Here is a 12,927-nt window from a genome sequence, read left to right as displayed (position 1 = left end):
TTTACTATTTGTTGTATAATTTTTTGAGTTGTATAGATCATGCATGCACTCAAAAAGAGGACCTAGATTGGATTGCGCAGTTTTGGTGCACTGGATTCCCATTAATATGGGCTATTCATCTTAGGAATTGCGCAAGGAAATAGTGGCTTGGCAGGCAGTGGAAATTGGCTAAGTGTTGGCTAAGAGCAGGCTTGTGAGGGAGAGAGTTGAGCATACTTGTGCGGAATTGTTCTTGTGAGAACAAGCTTTGTATCTTCACTCATATTTCTGATTAATGCAATACAGATAAGCGGGGTTTTGAGCAGTGGCTTTCCCCATAAAAACTTTTTGTGTTATGTGCCATTGATTTATCTTCTTCTTGTGTTATTGTGTTCATCGATCTATTAGCTTCCGCTAGTTGAAAGTAGAAGTAGATTCTTGTCTCTTGTTTTAGCAGATTACTTGAGCTTGTGAATCTACAGAAAAATATACATTTTCTTCCCAATTTATATTTTATGCCCATGGACCAAAATCTCATTGTGTCCTCGAATGGTTTTAGGAAGGGAGTTGCAACTTGCCATAAAACTCCAACTGAAAATCCAATTTAAAATCCCTCGATTGCAATGGAATAATAACATCAAATTATAGCTAGGGAAACTCCTCTCATCTGATTCCCCTAGATAAAGGAGGTATTATTTGACAATCCGAAAAACTAGGATTTTGCTCAATAAGAGACAATGCAACTTTTTGAATTAATATTCTATTTTTCAAGACAATAACTTGGGCGATTCTAGGTAGTGTGCCCACATGGTACTTGGCTAAACACACTTGTAAGAGCTTACAAAACTCAATCATGTTTCTTAGTTTGGATTATATATCCCTATGAATTGATGATGGAAAGGACGCCTACACACCGAATTCAAGCAGATACTCTGCCTATGGACCAAAGCATTGGAGGGGTGCACGGAGGATATTAGGGATGCATACAAGGCCGAGGAGGAGGAGGACCTAGTAGGGGTCGAGGATAGGTCATTTGCTACAACTATGGGATGCCATGACACTACGCGTGAGAATGTACAAATCATACATGCCCATCATGTCAAAACTTCACTTAGTTTGATCATACAATTGAAGAGTGTCCTGTGCTGATGGCCAAAATGAAGAAGAAGAAGGTGCAGCCTTAGCATCCTACCCAAAACCTACAAATGATGAGGATCGAGCCCCGCAAAGAGGACCTGAATGTGAATATCGTACTGCGAAGTGGGATCACAACTAGTGACGATAAGGGAAAACAACTTGAAGAAGGTGGATGGGTTTGTAAAGCCCAAGAAATGGAGACTGGATTTGATCTAGAGTGCATGAAGGAGACATTTATGGAGGCAAAGAAAATCTTCGTTGAGGCATCTACTTCAGGAAGCCAGGACAAAATACCAAAAATAAGTGCACCTAGAGAAGTTGACCCCTCTGTGCTTACCTCCTTCTTGGAGACTTGTATGAAACCGTTGCATGATAGCAAGGCTATAAAAGGGATACAAGAGTTGATAAATAAATGTACTGGTAAGGAAAATTCCCCTGATGGACCCCGTGTAACCATAAATATTGGTAAGCATAAGGCAAGGACAAGGCGCAAGATGAGGCTTACCGCACAAACATGAGACTATGAAATGGACCAAGTTATCTTGTATTTGGGGTCTGACGTGAAAGTATTGTCTAAGCATACCTAGGAAAGAATGTGGAGACCTACATTGCAGTGGTCTCCGATTCAACTGAGGATGGCGAACCAACAAAAGATTATCCCTATGGGGCAATTGCAGGGAGTTATTGTAGATATAGAAGGTGCAAACTGATTTTGAAGTAATAGAAATTGTTGATGACAACAATCCATACCCTGCGCTCCTTGGTATAGATTGGGCTATTTATATCATTGGGGTTATCAACTTGAAAAAGTGGACAATGTCATTTGAAAGAAAATTGCTCCGCGTGGTAGTACCATTGAACCCTGCAGAAGGACCGAGCTATACTGAACTGGTCGACAAATATGAGGAAAGTGATGATGATTTGGATCAAACCTACAAAATTATAGCACGAGACCAAGATTGGGTTAATCCAATGGTTGATAGGTAGATTGCATGGGACCGCGAAAGCTCTTGCACATCAGATTTGGATGAAGAGTTGGAACATTGGCAAAATAGGTTGCATGAAGTATCTACACTATGCTGCAACATGATGACTAAATCATTGCACTGTGTGTCCTCGGAGGTAAGAAATTACCCTATTATGATGGTCTAACTGATGTGGATAAATTTTTGGATGCTTTTGAAAGAGAAGTCCCAGAGGACCACTGCTTCCAAGCGCTTGATTTGGCACTATGCGCTATGGCTGCATGGTGGTGGGGTACGCACAAAGATAGATTTGATGAATGGCGTGATTGTAGGAGGATGATGAGGATGCGATTTGGTCATCCTAAAGTATGGTTAACTGAGAAATATGATGGGAGAAATGATCTGCATGATCATTTAGCTAAATGGAATAAATTCTATGGGGTAGAGCCATAGCCAGAATGGGTGCCTTTATTCTGCCCCACTTTGGATATAATCCCAATGAATTGGTATTTGGAAACGGAGCTTCGCCATGGCACCTCGGAGTGGGATATCTTGCAACAGGGATTCTTGATGACCTTCAGTTTTGAAGATGGGTTTGAATGCATTGATGAGGAGTTGCATGAGGTTAAAGCAATGATCTTTCGAATTTTGTAGGATCCATTCGATTTAGTTCAGCTAGATTGGAGCACCCAACTGTGCCATGCGCTGGAGTGCTATAATATGACTGTCGAAGGGGGGGATGAGGATCCAAGAAATATCAATATTCTAGAAGCAGAAGGCCACCACGAGGTCAAAGGTCTGTAGATAGAGAACCCAAATATTACCGCTCCACTGAAAACTAGGCAGGTAAATATTGGTACTGAAGTGGAGCCTAAATTCGTGACGATCGAGGATTATTGGGATGATGCCATAGTGGACAAAGTTGTTGAGTTACTCCACGAGTACCAAGATCTTTTTCCTACAAAATTCTCAGACTTGAAAGACATCATAGGCAATTTGGGGATGATGAAAATAATTTTGAAGCCGGACGTGAAGCCCGTTAAGAAGAGGCCATATCGCCTTAATCCCAAATACAAAGAAAAGGTCCACTTGGAATTAGACAAGATGATTGTGGCAGGTATTATTGAACCAGTGGAGGAATCTGATTGGTTGAGCCCAATGGTAGTTCAGGAAAAGAATAAGAAAGATGAAATAAGGATTTGTGTAGATCAGAGGAAGCTTAACGATGCTTGCGTTCATGGTCCTTTCCCAAAACTGAATACTGATGCGGTGCTAGACAATGTTGGAGGACAGGATGCCTACTCATTTACTGATGGGTTCTATGGATACCATCAGATCAATATTGCACCAGAAGACAGGAGTAAGACAACCCTTGCAACAGAATGGGGGTGTTTTCAGTATACAGTGATGCCATTCAGACTCAAGAATTCACCAATGATATTCTCACGCGTAGTCATCGCGAAATTCAAAGAGTTTATTCACAAATTATTGGAGGTATATTTTGATGACTGGACTGTGTTTGGGTTGGTAAAGCGTTGTGTAGCTAGTCTGCGATTAATGTTGGATATGTGCCAAAGGTATCAGATTGTGTTGAACTTGAAAAAGTGCTTGTTCTGTATCCCCTTCGGAATCTTACTAGGTCATGTGATGTGAAAGCAAGGATTAATGGCGGGGCTAGCCAAGATCATGGTAATAATCAATTTGGAATCCCCACGAAGTGTCAAACAACTACACGCAACACTGGGACATACTGGATACTATCGAAAATTTATCAAAGCTTATGCTTAGATTACCGCATCGATGGAGAAGCTATTAAAGAAAGATGCTACATTATGTTGGGATGTAGAATGTCAGTGCAGTTTAGATGAATTTTAAGAGAAAAGATGGTTATTGCAACAATCTTGGTTTTCACAATTGGAAGAATGTTGGTTTGTTGGGGCCTGAACCAGGTTCAGAGGTGTTTTAGCCAAACAAATCCTGAGACTACTGGCCCTTTCGACAACAGTTCGTGGTGTGCGGATCGAGGTCTCACTTGAGGTAGTATGGGAGGGTGCTGGAACCAGGTTTCCGCACCCTAGGGATGTCTAGATGCAGTTTTGGAAGGTTTGCAGACCAAACCTGCGCGCTTACGCTACTCAGCACAGTGGTCTACGCTTCGCAACCTGTGCAACTGCCTTCACATAGCTCTGTAAAGAGCGTGAAGAAGTCTCGTCTTGATCCCTTATCCTTACTGCGCTTATTATTATGGTTCTTAATTAATTTGTCTGGGCCCAGTATTTTCATTCCCCATTCAGCATTCATATACATGCACGTAATCGTAAACAGTATAAATGCATAAAGGTAGAAAGCAACACAGATACGCAATATTCAGAATAAGCTTATCTTAATTAATGCTCTTCTTCAATTACAATCTCGACACCGCCCTGCGCACTCAGCTACAGGGGTCCGCACACTTAGATGCAGACTCTGCCAGCCCTCTGCACACTCAGCTGAAGAGCCTCTACCTACTCCTATGACTCAAGACTCGGACTTACAAAGTCAGAGTTATTATTCCTTCATACTTTCCTGACTGACAACCAAACTTCTAAAACTTCTTTACATCTTAGAGCCTCGCTCTATTTATACAATCCCATGGTCCACGGACCATGGGTAAGCTGACATTACAATACAATATAATACAAAATCAAGGGTGGACAACCCTATGACTCAACCATACACTTCACGCTCTGCACAATTCGCGGAGTCTTACAATCCACTTTGACCCAAAATTCGGGCTTTGAGCCCCAAAACCCTGCTGCAGGGGATCCGCTGCCCAACAGGCCCCCAACACAAACATCGTGACTCACCCTTGAGTCACTCAGTTGGTGCGGTGATCTTTGCGTGGAGTCCATCCAGCAGGTCCTGCGCTTCTCGTTGGTCCGAAACACACTGTTCTGCCATTTGTTGTATATGTTGTGCGCGTATCTCCGAAGCTTCATTATCACGGACACATCCCTGCCTTAGTGCATAGACTCCTTGCATCTATGCCAACTTTCTCTTGACCTTGTAGCTCAAAAATCTGCAGCGCACTGCTTTGCTGCTTGTTGTACCTCCTTATGATCCTTCTAAGCCTTGATGTGTCCCCATACATCTACACCGACATACGTTTATAGTCTCGCGCTGCCGACTGGCTCCTCGGAGCACGAAGACTGTGTTGTTGTCACAGAGTCAGGTAGCTGCGCTACTCGTATAGAGCTTTAAGTGGCTGCCATTTATTTTCCTAGGGAACGGTTCTCCATTTAACTCAACGAGCTAGACCGCGCCTTCATTTGTGATTTCCCGAATGACGTATGGTCCCAGCCAATGCATTTTGAATTTTCCCGAAAATTTATCAAACTTACTGTCATAGAGCAGCACTAAATCATTGACTTTAAAAGTGCACAACTTGATGTGGCAATCGTGCCAGGCCTTTTCACACTGCTTCTTTACCTGCTAATGAAATCTGGCCAAAAACCTTTCTTCCTAAAGTTCTTCTAACTTCACTAATCTTTCTTCCAGGGCTTCACGGTTTGCCATCCCAGTGATCGTTGTGATTCACAGACTCGGTACAATATATTCCATTGGCATGACCGCTTCTACCCCATAGACTAATCGAAAAGGTTTTTTCCCTGTTAGTTTCTTACATGTCGTCCTGTAAGCCCATAACACTGCAGGGATGCGCAGGTCCTAATCACTTTGCTGCACATTGGAGACTTTGGTCAGTGCAGTTTCTAGTATCTTGTTAAAAGCTCCCGCAGTACCATTCGCTTGCAGGTGGTACGACGTACTCTTCTGATGATATACCTATAACTCTTCCGTGAGTGTGCTGATGGCTTCGTTCAAAAATTGTGTTCCACTATCACTCATTAAGATTTTCAGATAGCTAAAGCGGGTCAACATGTTGTTGAACAAAAACTTTGTAGTTGTAGCAATCGTGCAGTCTTTGACCGGCTGTGCTTTCGCCCATCGTGTCAAATACTCCATCACGGTGATGATGTAGCGCGCGCTCGTCTTTCCCCATGGTTTGATTGGTCCCAAAAAATCTATTGCCCATTTTTCAAACGACTGCAGGGTCATTTGTGGATTCAACGGCATCTCATTCCTTCGCAAGGGTTTCCTACTGCTCTGGCATACATTACAAGCCTTACAGTACGGTTTGGAATCCTGATGCAAGGTTGGCAACCATAATCCTGCGTGAAGTATCTTCTGCACGGTTGCACATCCTGCATAAATTCCTCCTGCAGCACCACCATGTGCTTCCGCAAGGATCTGGCTCTACTCAAACTCTGGTACGTATCTCCGCAATGTTTCATCATTTCCCATCTTGTATAGGTGTCCCGCGATGACAGAAAAATCTGTTGCGCACACCACCAATTCCTTCTTCTGTTGAATGGAGTAATCCTCTGGTGCAGTCCATGTTGTTAGAAAACGGATTATATCGTCAAAGTGTCCATCTGTGACGTGCACTGCAAAAAGTTGAGCATCAGGTAGTCCGTCCTCCAGATTAGTAGGTTCCTCACCTGTTTCAATGCGCGACAAATGATCCAGTCCTACGTTCAAGTGTCTTGGCTTTACTATAACCTCAAAATCATATTCCTGGAACAATAACAACCACCTGTAGATGCGCCCCCCCAACACAGGCTTATTGACTAGGTATTTCAGCTCGGAATGATCAGTATACATTTTGAAATGCCCACTGAGCAAATAGTGTTGATACTTTTGAAGTGCATACACCATTCCTAACCCCTCGCACTCGGTTGTGGAATAGTTCTTCTCATCTTTCGATAATCATCGACTTGCAAATGCAATCGAGTGGTCCAAGCCCTCTTCACCTTCCCGAGTAAGCACTGCTCTGAGTGCGATGCATGACACATCAACATGGACATGAAATTCTATATCTCATTTCGGAAAGACCAAGATTGGTGCGGATGCCAACTTCTCCTTTAGAACATCTAGACTCTTCATGCAATCATCATTCCAATAGTAAGTGGCATCTTTCTTTAGTAGTTTCTCCATCGGCGCAGTAATCTATGAGTAGCTCTTAATAAACTTTCGATAGTATCCTGTATGCCCCAAGGTTGCGCACAGTTGTTTAACACTTCGCGGTGCTTCCAAATTTAGAATCACTGCAATCTTCGTTGGATCCACCATTAGCCCCTGTCTGCAAACCACATGTCCTAACAGATTCCCAAAGGGAACAAGGAAAGTATACTTTTTAAGGTTTAGCGCAATTTGGTGTCATCGGCAAGTATCCAACATCAATCGTGAACTCACTACATGATTTTTCACTAACCCAAAAACAGTCCAGTCATCCAGATACACTTCCAAGAACTTGTGGATGTATCCTTTGAATGCGACGATGACGATGCGTGAAATGATCACTGGCACATTTTTCAGTCTAAATGGCATAACTGTGTATTGGAAATAGCCCCACTCTGTTGCAAAGGTCATTTTGCTCCTATCTTCCAACGCAAACATAATCTGGTGGTACCCTGAGAACCCATCCGTGAACGAGTACGCTTCCTGTCCACCAACGTTTTCCAGTACTTTCTCTGTAAATGGTGTTGGGAATGGATCATGTACACAGGCATCGTTCAACTTCCTAAAGTCCACACATATTCTTATCTCTCCTTTCTTCTTTTTCTCTTGGACTACCATAGGGCTTACCCAATCAGATTCTTCCACTGGCTTAATAATTCTTGCTACGAGCATCTTATCTAACTCTTTGCAAACCTTCTCTTTGTATTTTGGATTCAACCGGTAAGGCCTCTACTTGAACGGCTTCACGTCGGGTTTTAGTTTGATCTTCATTACTCCCAAGACACCAAAAATCCCTTTTAACTCTGTAATTTTGGTCGGGAATAAGTCCTGGTATTCGCAAAGTAAGTCCGCAACCTTATCCATCGTGGCAGTATCCAAATAATCGCCCAGTGTCGCATACTTAGGTTCTGTCTCCATGCCAATGTTTATTTTTTTTGTTTTAAGTGGTGCGGTGATGTCGGGATCCTCAAGTAAGGTTCCTTGAACCTTGTGATATCCTTCTGTTTCCGGAATGGTAATATTTCATGGGTCCTCATCCTCCTCCTCAACATTCACATTATAACACTCCAACACACAGTGCAACTGTGTCGCCCATTCCGATTGAAATTCTTCCATTGGCCTCTAAGGTGTGCTAAAGATAACAGCCTTTACTGCTTGCAGTGCATCATCAACAGTGGCCCACCATTGATCCTCAAAAGTGAAAGTTAGCAGAAATCCCTCTCGTAAAATATCCCAGTTGCTCATACCATGACGAAGCTTTGTTTCCGTATACCAATTCATAGGAATGATGTCTAAAGTATGATAGAATAGATGCACCCATTCTGGTTCTGGTTCGTCCCCGCAGGCCTTTGTCCATTTTACAAGGTGTGAGTACGAATCATCCCGAACGTCATATTTATCCTTCAGTCGCAGCTGCAGTTTCCCAAATCATAGGCTCATCATTCTTCAACATTCACCCTAATCTTCGAAACTTCCTTGATGTGTACCCCACCACCTTGCGGGAGTCGCACGCAGTGCCCATTTCAATGCATCAAACTATTGCTGTGTAGGTATTGCATTTTCAAATTCGCTTAGAAATTCCTCCACCATAGTTAACCCATCACACATCGGCAGGTCACGCACCAATATTGTTACACAGCGCAATGACTTCATTAGTGTATTGCAGTTGAGTGTTGTCACTTCATGTAGCCAATTCTGTCATCGTTGTATTTCTTCATCTGAATCCGAAGTGCAGGAGCTTTCGCACTCCCACATAATCCTACCATCTACCATCAGATTCACCCAATCTTGTTCTCATGTAGTTATCTTATCGATACAATTGAGTTCATCATCACTATCTTCATCGTGCACCGGTTCAGTGTAGCACGATCCTTCGTCTGGGTCGAGTGGTACAACAACACGTAGCGCCTTTTTCTCAAAAATCATTTTGCGTTTCAAGTTTATGATTCCATTCATATTAGTGGCCCAGTCTATGCCCAATAGTACAGGATAGGAATTGTTATCATCAACAATCTCTATCACTTCAAAATCTACCAATGCGCTTGCTCCTTCAATATCCACTATGATTCCCTGCAGTCTCCCCATTGGTATGATCTTCTGCTGATTGGCCATGCTTAACTGAATAGGAGACCACTACAACGCAGGTTTACCCATACGTTCCCACGTTTGTTTCAACAAGACATTCGCATCTGATCCTAAGTCCAAAATCACCTGATCCATTTCATATTCTTTGATCTGCATAGTCAGCCTCATTTCCCTTCCTGTGCGTAATGCATGTTTTCCCACTTTCTGGACCATGCGCGGTTCTCCTGCTCCCACGCACCTAGTGATCAATTCCTGCAGTCCTTTTACTACCTTGTTGTCGCACAACAATTTCATGCATGTCTCCAGAAAGGTAGTGAGCATCGAAGGATCCATCCCTGTTTCTTGTTGATCCTTTGCTCCTGAAGTGGAGGCCTCCACGAAGCTTTTCTTAGCTTCCATAAATGCTTCTTTCACGTGCTCTAGATCAAATTCAGGTTCCTTTTGCAGGAGCCTTGCGAACTCACGTGCTCTCTTCAGGCTGTTTTCCCTTGTATTCTCTTGTCGTGAGACAACTTCTAAGCATCATGTTTAAAGTTGGTTCCTCCTTGCGTGGTTCAGATCTCATCATTTGTACATTCTGGGTCGGGGGTGGCTGGAGTACCCCCTTGTCGTGCAGCTTGGTTATCAACGTAGGGCAGTCTTTGGTCTCATGATCAAACTAGTTACAGTATAAACATGATATTCTCGTAGGATTCGTACAATCGTGAGCATAGTGCCCAGGCCCTCCGCAATTGTAACAAATCAACTGTCCACGACCCCTTCCGGGTCCCATTCCTCCTCGCCCTCTTCTGTGTCCTTGAAATCCAACACGCACCATTGCTGCATTCAGGTCAAGGGCTCGCGTTTCAGTCTGCATTCTATAAGCCGGGGTTCAGTCCATCATTAATTCATAACTTCTGCAAGTGCACTCATCATGTCCTACCGATCTGCAAAAATTACAGAATAGTTGCTGGGACGTCTGCGTATATTTCTGCAACAGGTGACAATTGTCTATATTATGTTTTCCTCCTATCTAACATATCGTGCACCACAATGCAGGCGTTGTGTTGGGCCCTGCTTGCACTTCCAGTCTTAATGGCATAGGCCCTCCTGCTGCTATGTAGTTCGCAAAAACCAGACAGTGATCCTTATCGTGGCCCTGACTTTTACACTTTATGCACCAGACTTCCTCGCGCACTTCTGGTCACGGTGTCCTTTCTTGCTTCAGGCTCTTCATTTCCAAACATAAATTCTATAGTTGCGCATGGATCTACTGGACTCCCAAAGTAGGATCTTGTATCGGAGTCTCATGCAGTCTCATTGCCATTTCCAACGCTTCAACTTGTGTGGTCAACTTCTGTTGTGACAGTGCAGTCCTTAAATGTGGTGAGAGTGATGCTACGAACCACATGTGGTGTTGTGCATCTGTCAACATCATATTGGCTTCGCAAATCATACCTTTCAATCACTGATCTAGATCCCAAGGGGTCTCGCCCGAGAGCATTGCAATTTCCTTAAATCCAATAATTGAATGCGTTTCCAATTTTGGCCTACTGAACTCCCTGTTCAGCACTATCTGAATCTCTGTGATCGCTACGTTCGGGTGATCATTTGAGTACTTAATATACCATATCAACGTGAGGTCTTGCAACGTGCTAACCAATGTTGCCTTTTTTATATTGTCATCTGCAATGCCATGTGCTTCCCATACTGCTCTTACAATGAACCAGAACTGGTCTGGGTCTTCATTTCCTACCCCTTTGAATACTGGCAGCTTGATCATGTTCGCCATATTGAATTGTGATGGTGGCGGAGGTGGGGTGGGTGGAGATGGAGGTGAAAATGGTGAGACCAGTGGTGGTGTGGGTGGAGGTGGTAATCACAGGATCCGTTGTTTTATCAAACTAACCGCACTCCTCGGGGAAACTTCCATGAGCTCTTCCTCGCTTTCTCTTCGCGGTGAAATCAAAGGGCTACTCTTTATCCCAGCGCTGTCGTTAGTTCTATAGGGTCTTCCACTTTGCGTAGTCCCAAAAATTAATTTATTTGCATAACCTGCCTTTCGCACAATAACATTTTAATCCATGTGTTCAAAGACCTTATGTACTTACCTCATGGTCCCTTGAGGAAGCGTCGCTCTGCCTCACTATAGCTGACAGTTGTGTCGACTGTGAACTCAGTGATGAATCTACCTATGATTTGGTAAAGCCAGTGGTCTACAACGCACGCGATCCTATATTCTGAGGCTTCTAATCTGTGCACTAGTTCTGAAATCCACACGATTGGTTTATCAAGCCTACACCTCCCTTGAATGTTTTCTAACCTCGCGATCCACTCATACAACTCAGAGGGAAAGGAAGCAAAGAAAATCTCATGGATCTGTGTATACAGATAGCGCTCCAACCATTATTCTTCAGATATCTGCGCATTCCTGTTTTCTTGTATCACGAACTCATTAACTCTTTCGCCCAACCACTCTTCAATTTCCTTCTTCATTGGATTCTAGTGTTCCAACATTAGAAATCCCTTATGCAGATCCTGGTCCTGGCAATGGAACCATTTGTTGGCTTGTTGGGGCCTGACCCAGGTTTAGAGGTGTTTTAGCTAAACAAATCCCAAGACTATCTGACCCTTTGGCAACAGTCCGTAGTGCACAGACTGAGGTATCACCCGAGGTAGTATGGGAGGGTGTTGGAACTAGGTTTCCACACCCTAGGGATGTCTAGATGTAGTTTTGGAAGGTTCACGGACTGAAACTGTGCGCTTACGTTGCTTCGCATAGCGCTCTACCCTTCGCAGCCTGTGTCACTGCCTTCGCGTAGCTCTGTAAAGAGCGCGAAGAAGTCATGTCTTGATCCCTTATACTTATTGCGCTTATTATTATGGTTCTTAATTAATTTATGTGGGCACAGTATTTTAATTCACCATTCAACTTTCATATACATGCACGTAATCATAAATAATATAAATGCATAAAGGTAGAAAGCAACACAGATACACAATATTCAGAATCAACTTATCTTTATTAATGCTCTTCTTCAATTACAATCCTGACACCACCCTGCGCACTCAGCTGCAAGGGTCCACACACTCAGCTGTGGACTCTACTAGGCCTCTGCGCACTCAGCTACAGAGCCTCTACCTACTTCCACGATTCAAGACTCAGACTTACAGACTCAGAGTTATTATTCCATCATAATTTCCTGACTGACTACCCAACTTCTAAAACATCTTTACATCTTAGAGCCTCGCTCTATTTATGCAGTCCCATGGTCTGCGGACCATGGGTAGGTCGACATTACAATACACTATAATACAAACTCAAGGACGGACAACCCTATGACTCAACCATACACTTCGTGCTCCACGTAATTCGCGGAGTCTTTACAATCCACTTTGACCCAAAATTCGGGCTTTGAGCCCCAAAACCTTGCTGAGGGGTTTCTACTGCCCAACAAAGAAGGAATTCCATGTGCACATTGATGTCTCATGTATTGCATTAAGAGAAGGGCTGACACAAGATGGTGATGGGGAGCTGGATCATCCTATATAATTTTCGATTAGAAAGTTGTCAAAGGCTAAAAGGAATTATTCGACGAAAGAGCGCGAAGGATTGGCTGTGGTGTATGCACTACAAAAGTTCAGACATTACCTTTTAGGTGGACATTTCAAGATGTACACAAACCATTCTACATTGAAGTATCTAGTTAATAAGCCTGTGTTG

The sequence above is a fragment of the Pinus tabuliformis genome, chromosome 1_1 (genome assembly GCF_031772625.1).
Source record: "Pinus tabuliformis cultivar Carrire ecotype Pingquan chromosome 1_1, CPIR1, whole genome shotgun sequence".
Lineage (NCBI taxonomy): Eukaryota > Viridiplantae > Streptophyta > Pinopsida > Pinales > Pinaceae > Pinus > Pinus tabuliformis.
The sequence above is the reverse complement of the archived record's forward strand: the minus strand, read 5'-3'. Positions refer to the sequence as shown.